At 38.2% G+C, this 23,035-nt stretch overlaps 1 protein-coding gene across 2 annotated transcripts in view; it reads right to left on the bottom strand.

Moving 5' to 3' along the window:
* Positions 1 to 23,035, bottom strand: part of KLHL6 (kelch like family member 6) — a 438,836-nt gene that overhangs the window by 202,550 nt on the left and 213,251 nt on the right. The gene's annotated exons all lie outside the window — the stretch shown is intronic.

Genomic DNA, 23,035 nt, shown 5'->3' with positions numbered 1-23,035 from the left:
CTCCCCACTGTTGTTACAGTGCAGTTAGCCTGTTAGGGTGTGTTGAAAGGATGTAAGAAAAGGCTGAAGAATAAGACAAAATGTGAGAAAAGATAAACAAAGTAATTTGATAGATGTTGGGGACTGGAATGGGGGAACTGGGAGACACTGGAGGATGCATGTGTGTGTGTGGGGGGAAGCAGGCATTTGTAGGGACACCACAGAGCCATTCTGTTAGAGTGCATTGTCACCTAAGGCCAGCTCTGGTGAGACAAATATAACTGATAGGTCATTAGGCCTTTAGACAGGTGAAACAGCAAACTGCTGAGGTGACTACTTTCATCCATCAGCATTATCACACAAAATAGATCATAACAACCAAAAAGAAATAGCTTCCAGGATTAGGGCACTAAGATAACCTAGAGGTAAACAAGCCAACAAGGTTTATAACAAGTGAGATGAGCACAGTCAGCAATGCTGTGAAAAAATCCCTTTGAGAGTAAAATTATTGCACTTGATTTTTTAACTCATAAAAGAAAGTCCTTCAATATCCATGGCAGTGAGACTGAAAGGGAATAAAAAGGATAAAGAGAGGAAGTAATCATTACACAAACTCATTGTAGAATGGGGCATATATTTCAATTGTCCTTGATTTTGCAGCTTTTTCCTGATTTTGCCTCATATTTTGCCCTGTCCCTCATAATATTTTTGATTTGTTGCTACTTTACTGAGGATTATAGTCAGTTGATAATGCCATATGTTAAAGTTTCATAATATTTCCTGTTCAGAAAATGCATGTCGATGCAAAACCAGTTCTTCTATTAACTTTTAAGTGAATTAGAGATATTTAAACAGTGTTGCTGATTTTGTGCCTTTGTCCATCATTATCTTTAGCTTTGTCCAGAATTCTTGAGCAAGGAGATTGAACGGTATGGAAGGGGAGCATTGTGGTAGCAGACATAACCTCATTGAAGTCAGTTATTAAAGATGGTTATCCTAAAATGATGGGGGTAATGGGGAGGGGAGTTAAAATAGTTATGGACTCCTTTTAGCACTTTACTTTTTTGATGTTGTTAAATCCTTTTAATGTTGTGAATATATTATGCAGTATACATTACAAGAGAAAAATATTAGATGATTTTGAGCACCTAAATCATGAGGTCTGTGGCTTTGTATATGTGTTGGCTGACAGAATATTTGCTGTTCAGTTTCTGGATGAGCTCTGAAAGTTTTATGTTAATAATAAAAGTGAAGGTAAATAAGACATGGTACCCAGAGTTAACATATTGTGCAGAAGAGAAAAGGCCAAGTCACATGGGAAATGATGCAAGTAGATGTTATTCTGAATTTTTAAAAAGCAGTAGAAAAATGCCCTAAGAGCAGAGGTCAGCAGAGGTCAGTTACTTGGATGTGAGGAGTGACTTGGGACTAATATGGAACAAGGGGCCTACTTCACTTCATTGAAAACACTAATTGTCAAATACCTTTTTGTTGAACCTTATTTGTCAAAGCTTTAATCCATAGAATGTGCATTTAAGTGAAAAGTTTCCCAGGGAAAATAAAAACACTTGGCCAACCAAGGGAGTGCCACAAAAGTCACAAAATGTAACCCCCCATCTAAATATACCAACTCAGAGTTCACACTACAGTGCGGAAAAGGGCAAATTCTCCTGGGAAAAATTTTGCTTAAATGCACGTTCGATGGATTAAGGCTCTGATGAATAGGGTTTGACAAAAAGGTATTCGACAATTAGTGTTTGGACAAAGTGAAGTAGACCTGGAACAAGTGATGGTATAGTCAAAATGTATTCACACTGACTGCATAAATGGAAGAAATCAGAAAAACTACAGATGCTGCCCACCTGTGGACTAAATGTGTGACATGTTTAAGTGATGCATGTAATGGTGACGCTCAGTTTTAAAGGTGCAAAAACCCGACAGTATGAGTCCTGAAAAATTTAAAAAGAAACCATGGTTTACACACACACACACACACACACACACACACACACACACACACACACACACACACACACACACACACACACATACACGCACATACACACACAAACTCGTACAACTTTTAAATGTTTCTGCAGGGGATCTTTACCTTTCTGCAAATCATCAAAAATACCTAGAAAGATAGACATGGTAAAAGCAATACACAGTATCAAAACAGAACAGGATCTATCATGTACTATTGCAAATAATAAGCTAAAAATAATAGCACAGGCTGAAAAACTTAGAAGATATGCAGATAATATAACGCATTGATTTATAGAGAACCTGGAAACAAAGCAAAAGGAATAGAAACACTAGCAAAAAAAAAAACAGTTGCAGATTGGAGATATATTTATAAAGACCCAGTGGAACATAATAAATATGCTGAATGAACAGAAAATTTTAAAATAAAACAGTAAGGAGTTCTAATGTAGAGGATGTGAAATTGCTTGAAGTAACTGCCAGAGAAACTGAAGTAAAATTATGAAAAGCTCCTAACTGGAAAACCCTGGGCCCAGACACAGTACCTAACTTTTGGCTAAAAATACTAACATCATTGTATAAAGATTTAGTCCCAAGTAAGAATTACTTATATGCACATCCTGAACAGACACTAACCTGGTTAACAGGAAAAATGATACTCCTTAAGAGTGAACCTGCAAGCTGTCCTAAAAACTACTGACCAATAACTTGTCTTCTAATGATATCCAAACTATGTACTGGAACTGGTGCTGGCAGCGCTTATAGTCATTTAGAAAAAAAAACTCAGTTATGGTAATGGAACAAAAGGGTAACAAAAGAAAGTTATATGGAACAAAGGATCATTTCTTACTAAATAAAATAATAGAAAATTGTCAAAAGGAGAAGAATCTAAGTATGGCATGGATAGTTTACAAATAAGTATTTGACAGTATCCCAGATTCATGGATGAAGGACTGCTTACATATGTGTAAGATACACCTTATGTTACTCAATTAAATTACAGTGACCATGAAACAGTAGCAAAACAATTTGCACCTATGTCATGAGAAAAGGCAAATTATTATCTCAGGGATAAAAATTCAAAGGGGATATTCTGGGGTGATTCTATGTCACCGCTGCTTTTTTGTCTTGCTCTTAACCCATTAAACTGTTTACTTAACAGATTAGGCTATGGTTACAACTTGGCTTCCTTTAAACAACCTTGTTTAAAGATTTCTCATATACTTTTTGTGGATGACTTAAAACTGTATAGTTCATCTTATGGGGAGTTGAAAGCACAACTGTGAGTGGTTAAAACTTTCTCAGATGATATAAGAATGTCATTTGGTCTTGAAAAATGTGCAAAAGCAACATTTAAAGCAGGAAACCTGCAGCACCAAGAACATATCAGTCTAGAACAGGAATGTGATATAAAGGAACTTGAGCAGAAAGGAGTATATAACTATTCGGGAACTGATGAAGGATTGGCAATAAAACATGAAAAAATGTGAATAAAACTCAATAAGAAATACTTTAAAAGACTAAAACTAATGCTGAAAAAACTATCTTGACATCTTGGAATCTGCTCTTCCTGTTCTAACTTACAGTTTTGGTGTGATTGTCTGGCCCCAAAGACTACTGTATGAGCTGGATAGGAAAACAAGAATAATGCTTAATGCTTATTAGACGACATATAAAAATTAGAGTATACCATGATTATATATTCCTCATTCTGAAGGAGGTATGGGTCTCCTTGAACTTGATTACATGTATAGATTTGCAGTTGTGGGACGGCATACATATCTGCTAACCTCACCAGATCCAAACATGGTGAAAGCTTTAAAACTTAATGAAAAAAAATCTAAGATTATTACATTGGCAATACATCCCTAAGAGCTGACCCACACAGTCATTTGGATTTGGTAACTTTTATGAACAATGACTTAACTTTTGACAAATATATGTTTGTTGTTGTAAGAAAGTCCTTCTATATTGCACAGCTTATAAACAGAGGGATTGTGACTAGATTGCAGGATGTCATTGTCCCCATTTACTGAGCCCTCATTAGGCCAGTTGTAGAATATAATGCCCCCTTTGGCATATACTGTCCGGACACATGCAACAACTTGGAATGCCTACAAAGAAACCTTACTAAAAAGATACAAAGCCTAAACAACATATCCTATTTATGGTATGATCCCAGTTATTCTCATTAAGGGGAATATATAATTATTGACCATGGGATGCACATGGCTAGTTTATAACCAAATGGGATAGGTTATTTTAATCACAGAAAGGGAAATTGGCTAGGCTTAAAATGGCCTGCAAGGCAGGATTAGCTTAGTGCTTACCTAGGAACCTCTAAGATTACTTCCCTACTTTGGAAAAAGCATAGCAGTGTCTAGCAGGAATGGAAATTAAACTGGAAGTAGACAAAAATTAGGCTGCAACTGACTGCATCAGAAAAGAATAGAGAATACAAGGAGAAGGATCAGATGAGAAGGAAAGAAATGTGGAAAAGCTATAAACATTGTGGCAAGTCTAGAGATCTCCTGGAACATCATCATGCCAATCGGGATTTGATACAGGATTGGTTAAGGAGAGGTGTACTGATACCAGAAGATGAAAGATTAATAATGGTGGCTCAGGATAGTGGACTATGCACATGTTGGTTTAGAAAGTCCATTGAAAAGCTAGGCGAAACAGGCAATTGCAGGTTCTGTAAAAAAGAACTGGAAACAGTCGCACATCTTGTTGCTGAGTATAATACACTCATGGTTGAGGGTCTGTATACTGAGAGGCACAATAGGCAAGACTGTTGCATTGGGGGTTGTACAAACACTACAACATTGAAGCAGATGAGAAGCCTAGGAAACATGAACCACAAAGCACTGTAGTAAATGAAGTTTATATCACATGGGATCACCCTTTACCAACAGTACAAAAAAAAGATGTGAGAAAATCAGATACAGTAGTCCATGAAAAAAAGACAAAAGAAGCATTGATAAATTGCTACACCCAACGATTACTGTGTCTTAATGTACCGAGAGACATAAAGTCATAGAATACAAGGATTTGCAAGCAGAAGGGAGAGCAATGTGGAAGAAAAATACCCAGACAGTTCCAGTAGTAATAGGAGCAATGGGTCTGATAAGAAAGAATTTACAGTTTTATTTAGATATACCACTGATACATGTAACTCCATATGAATTGCAGAAGGAGTCAGTTCTGGAAATACTGCAGTTGCTGCAAAGAGCACTTTTGGCTAACATCAAAGACTGAAACAATGTTAACTTCAAGAACTTTAATCATACTCTGACTTAGGAATGGCGTCCATTTCTGTCATGATACTAGAAACCCAAAAAACTTAGAGGAATTAAAATGAGTTATTTGATAGTGCCCCATACTTTTTCAAAGCTTGCAGCTCCTCACGACCACACCAGAGAAAGAAAGAGAAAGTCCGGCTTTTATTTCTCTTATTAGTGACCAGAATTTTTCTGATGTGCAGCAACTTTAAAGTGAGAATAAGAAGTTAACAGTTGTGGGTGCAAAGCTTCTCAACTGGAGGATGCAGGGCTAGGAAATCATGTTTCTTTATGCTTCACATTATGGTGTGTTTGCTCAAAAACTATACAGTTGTGACTAGAAGTATTTCATGGGTTTGTTACGTGAGATGCAGGTTTTGTGCAGTTTTTGCTAGATGATTACGTTTTGAAGTATGTAGTCTTGAAGAAATGTGGTACATCCCTGCTTAACCACTCAACAAACAATCACTTTATAAAGATTAGTCTGAGATCAGAACTCAGACTTAAGAACATGCCAGTTCTAATGAATAAGCTACTAAAAAGAAGACTGAATTCTTTGTCATAGATGTTCAAAAAGAGTCTTTAATAGTTCTCAGACTTGACACATAGACATATGACCCTTTACTAATCAGGGACTAAGCAATAAATCTGTAGCTCTAGCAGCAGTTTACTGTTGGTTTGCTGTGTACACAAAAGAGTTACTTTTACTTCTTTTGGAAATGACCTGTTTTATGCATAGTCTCATTCTGGCTTCATATCTGCACTATATTTAAGGTGAGTTCAGGCCTCAGTGAGGACCATGTAGCAACTATTCGAAGTCTTCTGTCTCAGTATTTATGCACAGAGTAAACTATTGGTCAACCTCTTGAAGTACTCATGACAGTAACAACCTCAGAGGCAGAAGAAAGAATTGAGCCTACCTGGGTTTTAATTAGCTACAAAAGCATGAAGTTAAGTTGCAGCAAGGATGACTAACAAACAAGCTTATGGAGGAATAAAACCTAAATTTAAGGAAGACTTTTTTTTACATATGAGATCTAGCTAACTTACTTTTGTGAGCACAAGACTAAATCATTTATTGGATGTTTGTTATTATTTATTTTACTTGATAGTTAAAGAGTAAATTAAGTTGTTTATATTTTGATTTAATGTTTGTGATCATGGAACTAGAAGGCTGTAACAAAAGGAAGTCTTTGTTGATGCTGAGACAGCTGTGTGTAAACCACCACAAAAACCTGCATAAGGAAGTGAAAGGTTAGAGTTAGGAAACAGACTTCTGTGAAGATGCTCCTCCTCCATTCCACAATAATACACGAGTCACAGCACTAATCTCCTAATTTCCTTACAGCAGCTGGACAAAGTAACACGTTACATAAATATTGCTTAATCTTTTTGATAGTAAAGAGATGTTGGAGTTGTTTTATATTTATCTGACTTCTAAGTAAGCAGACTTCATATTTATTTAGGCCTTTAGCACTGAGGTATATTTACGCATGTAGGGCAACATGTAACACAGTATGTGATGTAATACTTGTATTGTATAAGCAATTCACCAGTAGGCTGAGTCAAAAGAGCTGCACTGTAGAGTGTGTTGTCCTTCAGATGGGATGTTAAACTGAGGTCTTATCTGCTTGAGTTGCTGATAACTCAGGAAGATGTAAAAGACCCCATGGCAGCTATCAAAAAGAGTAAGGGAGGTTCCACGATACCCTGGTCACATTTCCCCTAGTAGTATAAATACCACTTTGGCTTTCCCCTGAAAAGAGACTGCTAGCCTAGCTGGATTAACCCGGTCAACAACAAGTTAGACAAAAAAAAAAAAAAAAAAATGACCTAGTTACTGCTCTGAGAAATTGTATCTTTCTCCACTTCCTCCAGAGTGAAGCAATGTTCATTTTTCATTCTATAAGTAATGCAGTTATGTGAAGTATTTGTTCATACTAGCTGAGAACAGAAACCATTCATATAATTGATATCAAAAGAACTTCTACTGGACTTCTCTTATAGTAATAAACATTCCAAGCACTCATTCAAAATTTAATTCAAAATGAAAGCAAACAATTACCTCGCCTAATATTTATTAAAGTATTTTTTTTACCCCAAAGAAACACTCAGACTTCTATAGGCAATTTAAAGCATCATCAAGTCAAGCATCAGCATGCCTTTGAAATGTCGAAGAAACTGTAGACCAGCAAAAACTATCACAGACACCTGGAGTACATGCTGAATCAGCACAGAAGGCACCTGATCCAGGAACTGAACTAGGCACCTAAGTGTTTTCACTAAATTATGCACAAATGGTAGTACCGATTGAATATTTATTGTTATTCCTTGCAGCTAAAAATTATTTTGTCTTGCCTGTGCTAAAATTGTACTCTTTGTTCAAGTTATTCCTTCTAGACATACCATTGTCTATATTATAAGTACAATGGCTCTGTTTGGTTTGGTTGAATAGAACTGGAACTGGGATAGATGTTGAAGAAAAAATGATATATCGAGGTGCAGCTTCTCAAAAATATATTTTCCTCCCATAAAGGGGCTTTTTATGATAATCCTGGCTGCAAAACAGCATCATAGTGACATACATTTTCTGTAAACCAGCTAAAGGATAGGTTTCTTAACACATATTTGCATGTTTTTTCCGTTCATATGTTGTTTCTGAACTTCCTGTTCAATACCATGAGCTTCTAATTTTGGATGCAAAAACAATAAACTACCACTATGTAATTCCCAATCAGTATTTTCTTTCTGTTCTTCTGTCAAGCATTGCTCATAAGAGTGCTGCTGTCTGTGTCTGATTACTTAGCAATTATTTGTATTACTTCTGCACCTACACTTGAACATTTGGTGACATACTTGTGATGGTTTGTAGCTTAGTATCCCTGGTGTAGCTTTTCTGAATGTGATATGTATCATACAACTGTGCTGTGGCATGTAAAAGCTGTCAGATGTCAGCAAATAACATCCTGTTTATTTTGCTATAATTTTCTGACACCTGTTGTGGTTTTTCAAAAGTCTAATTAATAACTGCTGTGGGAGGAAACATCTGATTGCACAAACAGGAACAAGTGCCACACTGCTCAGTAGCACTGGAGAGCAATTTATATTATGTTTACTTATTGACTGGATTATGTTCTACAGTTCTCAGAAAATATTTTTTCATCCTGACAGCTTTCATACATAATGTAGAGTACTACATACACACTGAGAAGTTGAAAAATTATCTGTTTCTCAGATCAGTTTTGCATATAAGGAAAATCATGGTCAAAACTGTTGAAGAGAACCAGTAGTGTAAATGTTATTTTTAAGAACTGCAAATGATTAATATAAACATATCTGCTAGCACGTGTTGCAAAAATGATTTTGGCAGAGTTGTTGTATCTACAGGACACTGGGAGATCTCTAGCAGGTTATTCATTAGCTCTGTGGTCAGTAATGTTCTTTAACTTCTTTTTGAATGGAAGTTAAAGAACCTGTTCCACTGCATGCATAAAACCAATTGATCCACAAAGCCTTTGCATATACTGTGCCCAATGTGACATAATTCCTTCACTCGCAACATACCTTCAGTATGCCACTTTTGGTGGCATGGCGCTGTCCAGTTTTGATGTTAGTTCAAGTAGCTGTTCCAATTTTTTTTTTGACTGACAACTGCTCCATTTTCTGCTCCCTGATTGGTTTATTTGTTGTGCAACTGTTGAATCAAACAATGAATGGCTTCCTGGAGCATGTGATCATACTTCTACCAATCATGATTGCATATTCACCCCATCTCCCTAGACCAGATGATTCATGTAATGACCTACTTGCACTCCATGGGCTCATTCATTTCACCCATGGGTATGAGCCAGGTGTCCTTGGACTGGGTGAGAAACGTTTGTCCCCCTTCATTCTCCATTCATGGGGTCCTATCATCCTATTCATTCTCTGGGAGCACAGTCAGGTAGCAAGGAGCAGGCTAGTCTCCTGATTCTGTGGACTACCCTACCTTCCATTGCTATGGGTGGTGTGAAGGGTATACAATTTCTGCTGCTCAAAGATTAGCATGTTGTGTTTTATACATACCTCTCTAGTTCATAGGTTCATAGGTAGGTACTAGGCTATCAACCCAAGGGCCTACGTAAGCCCAGCCAACAAGGTTCCCTGGCTTACACCACCCAAGAAAGTTATTTTCCTGTGCCACTGTCGAGTAGAGACACAGAAGTGATCCCCGGGGTGTATTTCCTATTTCCCATCCACTCATCAAGATTTTTCTTGAAGAGTGCTAATGAAGAACTTTGCTTGACTTAGATGGGTAGTCTGTTCTAGAATATGGGAAGTCTCTGGGACAGGAATCTATCCCTCCAGCATGTCCTGTTTATTGTGGTGACTAGGTTTAGGTCCCTAGAGCATGTAGCTTGGAGGGATTAGGATTTCTTTAGGTGTAGCATGTCCAACAGCTCTGGGTTTGACATACCCTTATATGTTAGGCAGAGATCAACTCGGAGTAGGCGATATGCTATGGAGTAAAGCTGGAGTTTTTTGAGGCGGTTACTGTAGGGCATTTGTTTGAGGCCAGTAATCCTCTTTGTGAGGTACTTCTGTGGCCTTTCCAGCTGCTGCAGATGTCATGTGAGGTACATTCCAAAAGGAGCGTTATACTCTATAATGGGTCTAATGAGTGTCGAGTAGAGGGGAATAATGACCTCTTTTTTCCTGGATGAGATCCCTTTTATGAAGAGGTGTGCCACATAGAAGGACTTCCTGACTACTGTGGCGATGTGACTATCAAAGGAGAGACTACTGTCCACCTGGGTCCCAAGGTCTCACACATTCGGTGTTAAGTAGATTGCTGCCTATGTGGTAGTTCATGGGTACAGAGTTTTTACCAAAGGGGATGACACTGCACATTTTGGCATTGAGCTTGAGGCCATGGCTCTGACACCAGGCATCTGTCTCAGCGAGGCCCTTCTGTAGGATGTCCACATCATTTGGGGACTTGACTATGACTCCTAGTTTGCAGTCATCTGCGAACTTCGCTAGCCAGAAGCCTTCTGTGTTAGCCTGTACCTCAGAGAAGTAGATACCAAACAGGAGAGGTCCCAGGACGGAACACTGTGGTACTCCACTTGTCACTGCTTTGAGGTCAGATTTGGAGTCTGCAACTTTTACAGTGTGGGTTCTGTCAGTGAGCCAGTTGGCAACCTAGCTCGTGATGTAGGAATTTATACCTAGTTTAGTGAGTTTAGCTATAATTCCAGAATGGGGAATGGTGTTGAAAGCCTTGGCAAGGTCAAGATAGGCTGTGTGAACCACCTTACCCTCATCTACGGCTTTGGTGACTGCCTCAAAGACGTTGATCAGGTTAAGGAGACATGATCTGCCTTTCACAAACCTGAACTGGGTGGGATCTAGAGTTTGGAGGTTACCAATGTCTTTGTTTATGAGTTCCATGATGATACGTTCCATGGCCTTGCAGACCAGGCTTGTCAGGCTAATAGGTCAATAGTTCCCGGGATCAGTGGTGGCTCCTACTTTGTGGAGTGGGATAACTGTTGCTGTGGGCCATTCAGTGGGCACAAAGCCTGATGCTAGGCTATTATTGAACATGGTGCTTAAATGGGGAGCCAGTTCGTTCTGAAGTTCGTGCAAAATGCAGCCTGGGATGTTGTCCGGTCCCATGGATGCTGTGTTTTTGGCTTTAGAGAGTGCAGCTTTTACCTGTGTAGTTGTGATTACAGGGACTCTGCATTCTTCCTGTATAGAGATGGGCCCTTTAGAGGGTGTGTGGGGGGGTAAAGTTACCACTGAACCTATCTGCTAGGATGTTGGCAATATCAGTTGGTTCTGTAATTTTCTTGCTGTTGTGTTGTAACTCAGAGCAGATCTGGGTGTTGCCATCGAGATTCTTGACATAGCTATAGAATGCTTTGTGGTTGTCCTTAGAATTAGTGGTGATTTTGTTTTCGTAGCTAGCGTTGGAGGATCTTATAAGGGATCTCAACTTCTTACTGAGGCTGACCAGGGAGTTCTTCCACTCATGGGATTTTACTCTCTTTTGCAACAATTTCTTCCTTCTGTTGTACAGTTTATGGCAGAGGACCACCAGATTGGCATCCTGTTTTTGGAGGATAGCGTCTTGGTTCTGTTTGGGATAGCACGATCCATGCACTCGTGTAAGTGCCTATAGAGTGTATTTGTGTAGGATTCAGCAGTTGTAACTCTATTGTTCATCTGCATGGCTGTCATGAAGTTCACCACTTCTGTCTTAAGAAGCATGAAGTTGGCTTTGGAGACATTTTTTACCATGGTTTCCTTAATGGGGGGGTGGGGGGGTGGATATCAAGGGTGATTAGCCTATGGTCAGATTGAACCAACGAGGAGTTGACTTCAGGTGTGGAACACCAGTCACTCATGTTGGTAATAACTAGGTCTAGGATATTGTTGCCCCTGGTGGGGGTGTGGATAATTTGATCCAGGGAATTGGAGTTTATGAATTCCAGAAAGCATTGAGCTAAGGAGTTGGTACAAGAGTAGTTTTCCCAGTTAATGATGGGGTAGTTGAAGTCGCCCATTATTAGGGTGTTTGGTTGAACCCTAATAATTTTCCAGTACATCAAGAAAAGAGGAGTGGGAATCCTGGGGCATGGTGGGGATCTGTAGCAAGCTACAATTTGGATTGCAGTTTTTCCCAGAGTTAGTTGCACTTGGATAACCTCGGATGCATTATGCTGAGCAACTATCCTGGAGGTGTGGATATCCTTAATGAATATGGACACACCTCCGCCTTTGGTGTTTCGGTCCAGCTTACATGGCCGAAAAGTCTGGTATGAGTTATAGCCTGGTAGGGCAGGGGTGCTCTCTGGAGCCTTGAACCAGGTCTCAGTCACTGCACAGATATCGATGTTCTCCATTTTAAGGAGTGCCTCAAATGAGTGCATTTTGAGATTTAGACTTCTAGCATTGAGTAGCATTATCCTCAGTTTTGGCTTGCCTTTTCCTGTTATGGTGGTGAATTTGTTATTTGAACCTTGCCTAAAAAAGGCACTATAGGGGCAGCAAGAGCCTTAGCCAGTATCCGGAATCCCAGGGGCGACAGGTACAGGCCATCTGTGGCAAAGCATCGTGGTCTGTCGACCATGTCATCCCAAGCAGACAGATATTGGATCCCCTTAGAATGACACCAGAAACTTAGCCAATTGTTGAAGTCAATCATTTTGTCCTTGTACTGCGGTATTCTGGGCGATGGTAGAATGGTACTCAGGGCTAGGGTCACACCTGCCTGGGCTACAAGATCAGAGAGCTGTTCCATGTCTCTTTTCATGTAGTCCAGGGAGGTAAGTCTCAGGTCATTTACACCAACATGGACAATGACAGAGTCATGTTTGTACTTGTTGTGGAGTGACCTGAGTGCGTGGGTTATCTGGTGGATCCTGGCACCCGACAGGGAGCTGACAGTAATCTTCTCCTTGTTTAGCCTGGTGAGTGGGACATCAGTGTGCCTGACTATAGAGTCACCTATGACTAGTGTGTTGGGTACGTTGTTTTGCCTTACTGGCTGTGGTTGAGTGGCACACTGAGTCTGTGGGCTATGTGTCATTTGGGTTGTGTTGGGGGATGGAGGTTGCTTGCATTTCTGTTTGGAGGTCTCTGTTGCTTAGACAGATTATTAAGAGCCTCCGCAAATGTTTTTTTGTTACTATGTGTGGATTTTGGTGGTGTAGATTTAGTGAGACTATGTGATGAGTGTGGTGTGGTGCAAGTGTTTACTTTCTCCTCATGACTGTCAAGTTCAGTCTTGGTTGGAGAGAGCTTTACCTCCAGTTTGGCTAGATAAGTGCATCTCTCATAGGTTGTAGTGTTGGGTGGTAGGAGGAGAGGGTTGTCTGTGTACATGAGGCAATTTCTAGTTTATTAGGTAGAATGTGGTAAAGAGATGGGACTGGGGGAGTGTCCCAGATCAAATCTACAGAGGAGTGGGCAACTGCAAAAACCACAAATTTTAAATACAAGCCAGAAATAGGGAGGGTAGGTGGGACAAAAAAGTTCAACAGAGATCTAAGACACAATTAACAGTACAAACTCTAAAACCAAAAAAATATACTCAGCTTTGTATATTTGCAGATAGATTGGAAGGCAGTCTCTCAGAACCCAGGTTCCAGCAATTAAATGCAGGCAGTTACTAACAGGTCTAATTTTATGCGAGTGATCCTTGAGTTAGATAACACACAAGGTATAAAAAACAGTTATACCAACTGAAGACACTGCAGAAAATACGAAGTGGGGGTAGGGAAAACAGTTTCAAAAGAGATTTAAGCAACAATTAACAGTACAAACTCTAAAACTAAAAAAAAAACATACTCAGCTCTGTATATTTGCAGATGGATAGTAAAGCAGTCTGTCAGAACAGGGAGACAAGAGTTTCAACAGATATCTAAGCACCAATTAACAAACTCTAAAACATAAAAAATATACTCAGCTCTGTATATTTGCAGATAGTTTGGAAGGCAGTCTCTCAGAACACAGGTTCTAGCAATTAAATACAGGCTGTTACTAACAGGTCTAGTTTTATGCAAGTGATCCTTGAGTTAGATAACACACAAGCTGTAAAAAACAATTATACAGACTGAAGACACGGCAGAAAAACGGGGGGGGGGGGACAGTTTCAACAGAGATCTAAGCAACAATTAACAGTACAAACTCTAAAACCAGAAAAATATACTCAGCTCTGTATATTTGCAGATAGATTGGAAAACAGTCTCTCATAACAGGGAGACAACAGTTTCAACAGAGATCTAAGCAACAATTAACAAACTCTAAAACCAAAAAAATATACTCAGCTCCGTATATTTGCAGAGAGATTGGAAAGCAGTCTCTGAGAACAGGGAGACAGTTTCAACAGAGATCTAAGCAACAATTAAACTTTAAAACCAAAAAAATACTCCGCTCCGTATATTTGCAGATAGATTGGAAGGCAGTCTTCCAGAACACAGGTTCCAGAAATTAAATGCAGGCTGTTACTAACAGGTCTAATTTTATGCATGTGATTATTGAGTTAGATAACACACAAGCTGTAAAAACCAGTTATACCAACTGAAGACATGGCAGAAAATAGGGGGTGGAAACAGTTTCAACAGAGATCTAAGCAACAATTAAACTTTAAAACCAAAAAAATATACTCCGCTCTGTATATTTGCAGATAGATTGGAAGGCAGTCTCCCAGAACACAGGTTCCAGAAATTAAATGCAGGCTGTTACTAACAGGTCTAATTTTATGCAAGTGATCCTTGAGGTAGATAACACACAAGCTGTAAAAAACAGTTATGCCAACAGAAGATACTGCAGAAAATGGGGGGAGGGGACAGTTTTAACAGAGATTTAAGCAACAATTAACAGTACAAACTCCAAAACCAAAAAAAAGTATATTTGCAGAAAAATTGGAAAGCAATATCTCAGAACAGAGAGACAACAGTTTCAACACAGATCTAAGCAACAATTAAACTCTAAAACCAAAAAAAAAAACATTCTCAGCTCTGTATATTTGCAGATAGATTGGAAGGCAGTCTCTCAGAACACAGGTTCCAGCAATTAAATGCAGGCTGTTACTAACAGGTCTAATTTTATGCAAGTGATCCTTGATTTAGATAACACACAAGGTATGAAAAACAGTTATACCAACTGAAGACACTGCAGAAAATAGGAAGTGGGGGTAGGGAAAACAGTTTCAAAAGAGATCTAAGCAACAATTAACAATGCAAACTCTAAAACCAAAAAAATATACTCAGTTCTGTATATTTGCAGATGGATAGTAAAGCAGTCTCTCAGAACAGGGAGACAAGAGTTTCAGCAGATATCTAGGCACCAATTAACAAACTCTAAAACATAAAAAATATACTCAGCTCTGTATATTTTGAGATAGATTGGAATGCAGGCTCTCAGAACAGAGAAACAACCATTTCAACAGTGATCTAAGCAAAAAATAATAACTCTAAAACCAAAAAAATACTCTGCTCTGTATACTTGCGATAGATTGGAAGGCAGTCTCTCAGAACACAGGTTTCAGCAATTAAATGCAGGCTGTTACTAACAGGTCTAATTTTATGCAAGTGATGCTTGAGTTAGATAACAAAAAAGCTGTAAAAACAGTTATACCAACTGAAGACACGGCAGAAAATAAGGGGGTGGTGGGGAAAATAGTTTCAACAGAAATCTAAGCAACAATTAAGAGTACAAACTCTAAAACCTAAAAAAATATACTCGGCTCTGTATATTTGCAGACTGATTGGAAAGCAGTCTCTCAGAACAGGGAGACAACAGTTTCAACAGTAATCTAAGCAACATACAACAAACTCTAATACCAAACAATATACTCAGCTTTGTATATTTGCAGATAGATTGGAAGGCAGTCTCTCAGAACACAGGTTCCAGCAATTAAATGCAGGCTGTTACTAACAGGTCTAATTTTATGCAACTGATCCTTGAGGTAGATAACACACAAGCTGTAAAAAAGTTATACCAACTGAAGACATCGCAGAAAATAGGGGGAGTGGGGAAACAGTTTCAACAGAGATCTAAGCAACAATTAACTGTACAAAATCTAAAACCAAAAAAAATACTCATCTTTGTATATTTGCAGATAGATTGGGAAGCAGTGTCTCAAAACAGGGAGACGTGATTCAACAGAGATCTAAGCAACAATTAACAAGCTCTAAAACCACAAAAATATACTCAGCTCTGTATATTTGCAGATAGATTGGAAGGCAGTCTCTCAGAACACAGGTTCCAGCAATTAAATGCATGCTGTTACTAACAGGTCTAATTTTATGCATGTGATTATTGAGTTAGATAACACACAAGCTGTAAAAACCAGTTATACCAACTGAAGACATGGCAGAAAATAGGGGGGTGGAAACAGTTTCAACAGAGATCTAAGCAACAATTAACAGTACAAACTCTAAAACCAAAAAAATATACTCAGCTCTGTATATTTGCAGATAGATTGGAAAGCAGTCTCTCAGAACAGGGAGACAACAGTTTTAAGAGAGATCTAAGCAATAATTAACAAACTCTAAAACCAAAAAAAATATACTCAGCTCTGTATATTTGCAGATAGATTGGAAAGCAGTCCCTCAGAACACAGGTTCCAGCAATTAAATGCAGACTGTTACTAACAGGTCTAATTTATGGAAGTGATCCTTGAGTTAGATAACACACAAGCTGTAAAAAACAGTTATACCAACTGAAGACATGGCAGAAATAAGGGGGTGGGGTGGGGAAAACAGTTTCAACAGAGATCTAAGCAACAATTAACAGTACAAATGCTAAAACTAAAAAAATATACTCAGCTCTGTATATTTGTAGATAGATTGGAAAGCAGTCTCTCAGAACAGGGAGACAACAGTTTCAACAGTGATCTAAGCAACAATTAACAAACTGTAAAATCAATCTAATATACTCAGCTCTGTATATTTGCAGATAGATTGGAAGGCAGTCTTTCCAAACACAGGTTTCAGCAATTAAATACAGGCTGATACTAACAGGTCTAATTTTATGCAAGTGATCTTTGAGTTAGATAACACACAAGCTGTAAAAGACAGTTATACCAACTGAAGACACTGCAGAAAATAGGGGGAGTGGGGAAAACAGTTTCAACAGAGATCTAAGCAACAATTAACAGTACAAACTCTAAAAGCAAAAACATATATTCTCATCTCTGTATATTTGCAGATAGTTTGGAAAGCAGTCTCAAAAAGGGAAAGCAGTCTCTCAAAAAGGGAGACAGTTTCAACAGAGATCTTGGCAACAATTAAAAAACTCTAAAGCCAAAAAAATATACCCAGCTCTGTATATTTGCAGATAGATTGGAAAGCAGTCTCTCAGAACAGGGAGACAACAGTTTCAACAGAGATCTAAGCAACAATTAACAAACTTTAAAACCAAACAAATATACTCAGCTCTGTATATTTGCAGATAGATTGGAAAGCTGTCTCCCAGAACAGGGAGACAACAGTTTCAACACAGATCTAATAATTAAAAAACGCTAAAGCCAAAAAAATATACTCAGCTTTGTATATTTGCAGATAGATTGGAAAGCAGTCTCTCAGAACAGGGAGACAACAGTTTCAACAGATATCTAAGCAACAATTAACGAACTCTAATATCAAAAAAATATACTCAGCTCTATATATTTGCAGATAGATTGGAAGGCAGTCTTTCATAACACAGTTTCCAGCAATTAAATGCAGACTGTTACAAACAGGTCTAATTTTATGCAAGTGATCTTTGAGTTAGATAACACACAAGCTGCAAAAAACAGTTATATCAACTGAAGACACAGCAGAACATAGGTGTGGGGGGGGGACAGCTTCACCAGAGATCTAAGCAACAATTAACAGTACAAACTCTAAAACCAAAAAAATATACTCAGCTCTGTATATTTGCAGATAGAATGGAAGGCAGTCTCTCAGCACACAGGTTCCAGCAATTAAATTCAGGCTGTTGCTAACAGGTCTAATTCTATGCAAGTGATCCTTGAGTTTGATAACACGTAAGCTGTAAAAAACAGTTGTACCAACTGAAGACACAGCAGAAAATAGGGGGAGTGGGGAAAACAGTTTCACCAGAGATCTAAGAAACAATTTACAGTACAAACTCTAAACCCAAAAAAATACTCAGCTCTGTATATTTGCAGATAGATTGGAAGGCAGTCTCTCAGAACACAGGTACCACAATTAAATGCAGGCTGTTACTAATAGGTCTAATTTTATGCAACTGTTCCTTGAGTTAGATAACACACAAGCTGCAAAAAACAGTTATACCAACTGAAGACACCACAGAAAATAGGGAGACTGGGGAAACAGTTTCAACAGAGATCTAAGCAACAATTAACAGTACAAACTCTAAAACCAAAAAATATACTCAGCTCTGTATATTTGCAGATAGATTGAAAGGCAGTCTCTAAGAACACAGGGTCCAGCAATTAAAGGCAGGTTGTTACTAACAGGTCTAATTTTATGCAAGTGATTCTTGAGTTAAATAACACACAAGCTGCAAAAACAAGGTATACCAACTGAAGACCTGGCAGAAAATAGGGGTGGGAGGGGAAAACAGTCTAAACAGAGATCTAAGCAACAATTAAAAGTACAAACTTGAAAACCAAACAAATAATACTCAGCTCTGTATATTTGCCGATAGATTGGAAAGCAGTCTCTCAGAACAGGGCGACAACAGTTTCAACAGATATCTACAAACTTGAAAACCAAACAAATTATACTCAGCTCTGTATATTTGCTGATAGATTGGAAAGCAGTCTCTCAGAACAGGGCGACAACAGTTTCAACAGATATCTAAGCAACAATTAACGAACTATAAAACCAAAAAAATATACTCAGCTCTGTATATTTGCAGATAGATTGGAAAGCAGTCTCCCAGAACAAGGAGACAACAGTTTCAACAGTAATCTAAGCAACATATAACAAACTCTAATACCAAAAAAATATATACTCAGCTCTGTATATTTGTAGATAGATTGGAGGGCAGGCTCTCAGAACAGGGAAACAATGGTTTCAACAGAGATCCAAGCAACAATTAATAACTCTAAAACCAAAAAAAATATACTCAGCTCTGTATATTTGCAGATAGATTGGAAGGCAGTCTCTCAGAACACAAGTTCCAGCAATTAAATGCAGGCTATTACTAACAGGTCTAATTTTGTGCAAGTGATGCTTGAGTTAGATAACACACAAGCTGTGAAAAACAGTTATATCAAACTGAAGACATGGCAAAAAATAGGGGAGGGTGGAAACAATTTCAACAGAGATCTAAGCAACAATTAACAGTACAAACTCTAAAACCAAAAAATATACTCAGCTCTGTATATTTGCAGAGAGATTGGAAAGCAGTCTCTCGGAACATAAGTTCCAGTAATAAAATGCAGGCTGTTACTAACAGGTCTAACCATATGCAAGTGATCCTTGAGGTAGATAACACACAAGCTGTAAAAATAGTTATAACAACTGAAGACATAGCAGAAAATATGGGGATGGGGGGTGGAAACAGTTTCAACAGAGATCTAAGCAACAATTAACAGTACAAACTCTAAAACCAAAAAAAATACTCAGCTCTGTTTAGTTACAGATAGATTGGAAAGCAGTCTCCCAGAACAGGGAGACAACAGTTTCAACAGTAATCTAAGCAACATATAACAAACTCTAAAAACAAAAAAATATATACTCAGCTCTGTATGTTTGCAGATAGATTGAAAGGCAGTCTCTCAGAACACAGGCTCCAGCAATTAAATGCAGGCTGTTACTAACATGGCTAATTTTATGCAAGTGATCTTTGAGTTAGATAACACACAAGTTCTAAAAAGCAGTTATATCAAATGAAGATCCAAGAGAAAATGGGGAGGGGGGACAGTTTCAACAGAGATCTAAGCAACAATTAACAGTACAAACTCTAAAACCCAAAAATATACTCAGCTCTGTATATTTGCAAATCGATTGAAAAGCAGTCTCTCTAAACAGGGAAACAACAGTTTAATAGAGATCTAAGCAACAATTAATAACTCTAAAACCAAACAAATATACTCAGCTCTGTATATTTGCAGATAGATTGGAAGGCAGTCTCTCAGAACACAGGTTCCAGCAATTAAATGCAGGCTGTTACTAACAGGTATAATTTTATGCAAGTGATCCTTGAGTTAGATAACACAAAAGCTGTAAAAAACAGTTATACCAACTGAAGACACTGCAGAAAATAGGAAGTGGGGGTAGGGAAAACAGTTTCAAAAGAGATCTAAGCAACAATTAAAAGTACAAACTCTAAAACCAAAAAAATATACTCAGCTCTGTATTTTTGCAGATGGATAGTAAAGCAGTCTCTCAGAACAGGGAGACAAGAGTTTCAACAGATATCTAAGCAACATATAACAAACTCTAAAACAAAAAAATATATATACTCAGCTCTGTATATTTGCAAATAGATTGGAAGGCAGTCTCTCAGAACACAGGTTCCAGAATTAAATGCAGACTGTTACTAACGGCGCTAATTTTATGCAAGTGATCTTTGAGTTAGCAAGCTGTAAAAAACAGTTATATCAACTGAAGACATGGCAGAAAATAGGTGGGGTGGGGAAAACAGTTTAAACAGAGATTTAAGCAACAATTAAGAGTACAAACTCTAAAACCAAAAAAATATACTCAGCTCTGTATATTTGCAGATAGATTGGAATGCAGTCTCTCAGTACACAGGTTCCAGCAATTAAATGCAGGCTGTTACTAACAGGTCTAATTTTATGCAAGTGATCCTTGAGTTAGATAACACGCAAGCTGTAAAAAACAGTTGTACCAACTGAAGACACAGCAGAAAATAGGGAGAGTGGGGAAAACTGTTTCAACAGAGATCTAAGCAACAATTAAGAGTACAAACTCTAAAACCAAAAAAATATACTCAGCTCTGTATATTTGAGATTGATTGGAAAGCAGTCTTTCAGAAGTGGGAGACAACAGTTTCAACAGAGATCTAAGCAACAATTAACTCTAAAACCAAAAAAAAAAAATACTCAGCTCTGTATATTTGCAGATAGATTGGAAGGCAGTCTCTCAGAACACAGGTTCCAGCAATTAAATGCAGGCTGTTACTAGCAGGTACACTTTTATGCAACTGATCCTTCAGTTAGATAACACACAAGCTGTAAAAAACAGTTATATCAACTGAAGATGCAACAGAAAATGGGGGGGGAGACAATTTCAACAGAGATCTAAGCAACAATTAACAGTACAAACTCTAAACCCCAAAAAATATACTCAGCTGTGTATATTTGCAGATAGATTGGAAAGCAGGCTCTCAGAACAGGGAGACAACAGTTTCAACAGAGATCTAAGCAATTAAACTCTAACACCACAAAATATACTCAGCTCTGTATATTTGCAGATAGATTGGAAGGCAGTCTCTCAGAACGCAGGTTCCAGCAATCAAATGCAGGCTGTTTCTAACAGTTCTAATTGTATGCAAGTGATCCTTGAGTTAAATAACACACAAGCTGCAAAAACAGTTATAACAACTGAAGACACGGCAGAAAATAGGGGGTGGGTTGGGGAAAACAGTTTCCAAGATCTAAGCAACATATAACAGTACAAACTCTAAAACCAAAAAAATATACTCAGCTCTGTATATTTGCAGATAGATTTGAAGGCAGTCTCTCAGAATACAGGTTCCAGCAATTAAATGCGGGCTGCTACTAACATTTCTAATTTTATGCAAGTGATCCTTGAATTAGATAACACACAAGCTGTAAAAAACAGTTATACCAACTGAAGACACGGCAGAAAATGGGGGGGGGGGGTGGAAACAGTTTCAACAGAGATCTAAGCAACAATTAACAGTACAAACTCTAATACCAAAAAAATATATTCAGCTCTGCTTATTTGCAGATAGATTGGAAGGCAGTCTCTCAGAACACAGGTTCCAGCAATTAAATGCAGGCTGTTACTAACAGGGCTAATTTTATGCAAGTGATCTTTGAGTTAGATAACACAAGCTGTAAAAACCAGTTATATCAACTGAAGACACGGCAGAAAATAGGGGTGGGGGTGGGGAAAACAGTTTCAGGAGAGATCTGAGCAACAATTAACAGTACAAACTCTAAAACCAAAAAATATACTCAGCTCTGTATATTTGCAGATAGATTAGAAAGCAGTCACTCAAAACAGGGAGACTAGAAATTCAACAGAGATCTAAGCAACAATTAACAAACTCTTAAACCAAAAAAATCTACTCAGCTCTGTATATTTGCAGATAGATTGGAAGGCAGTCTCTCAGAACACAGGTTCCAGCAATTAAATGCAGGCTGTTACTAACAGGTCTAATTTTATGCAAGTGATCCATGAGTTAGATCACACACAAGCTATAAAACCTGTTATACCAACCGAAGACACGGCAGAAAATAGGGGGAGTAGGGAAAACAGTTTCAACAAAGATCAAAGAAAAATTAACAGTACAAACTCTAAACCCCAAAAAATATACTCAGCTCTGTATATTTGCAGATAGATTGGAAAGCAGGCTCTCAGAACAGGGAAACAACAGTTTCAACAGATATATAAGCAAATAAGAAACTCTAAAACCAAAAAATATATTCAGCTCTGTATATTTGCAGATAAATTGGAAGGCAGTCTCTCAGAACACAGGTTCCAGCAATTAAATGCAGGTTGTTTCTAACATGTCTAGTTTTATGCAAATGATCCTTAAGTTAGATAACACACAAGCTGTAAAAAACAGTTATGCCAACTGAAGACACAGCAGAAAATAGGGGGTGTGGTGGGGAAAACAGTTTCAACAGAGATCTAAGCAACAATTAAAAGTACAAATGCTAAAACCAAAAAATATACTCAGCTCTGTATATTTGCAGATAGATTGGAAAACAGTCACTCAGAACAGGGAGACTAGAGATTCAACAGAGATCTAAGCAACAATTAACAAACTCTTAAACCAAAAAGCTGTAAAAAACAGTTATGCCAACTGAAGACACAGCAGAAAATAGGGGGTGTGGTGGGGGAAACAGTTCAACAGAGATCTAAGCAACAATTAAAAGTACAAATGGTAAAACCAAAAAAATATACTCAGCTTGGTATATTTGTAGATAGATTGGAAGGCAGTCTCTCAGAACACAGGTTCCAGCAATTAAGTGCAGGCTGTTACTAACAGGTCTAATTTTATGCAAGTGATCCTGGCGTTAGATAACACACAAGCTGTAAAAAACAGTTATACCAACTGAAGACACGGCAGAAAATAGGGGGTGGGGAAAACAGTTT

This window comes from Protopterus annectens, chromosome 4.part1 (assembly GCF_019279795.1).
Source record: "Protopterus annectens isolate FY-2018-M chromosome 4.part1, PAN1.0, whole genome shotgun sequence".
Classification (NCBI taxonomy): Eukaryota; Metazoa; Chordata; order Ceratodontiformes; family Protopteridae; genus Protopterus; species Protopterus annectens.
This window is presented reverse-complemented; position numbering and strand designations above follow the sequence as displayed.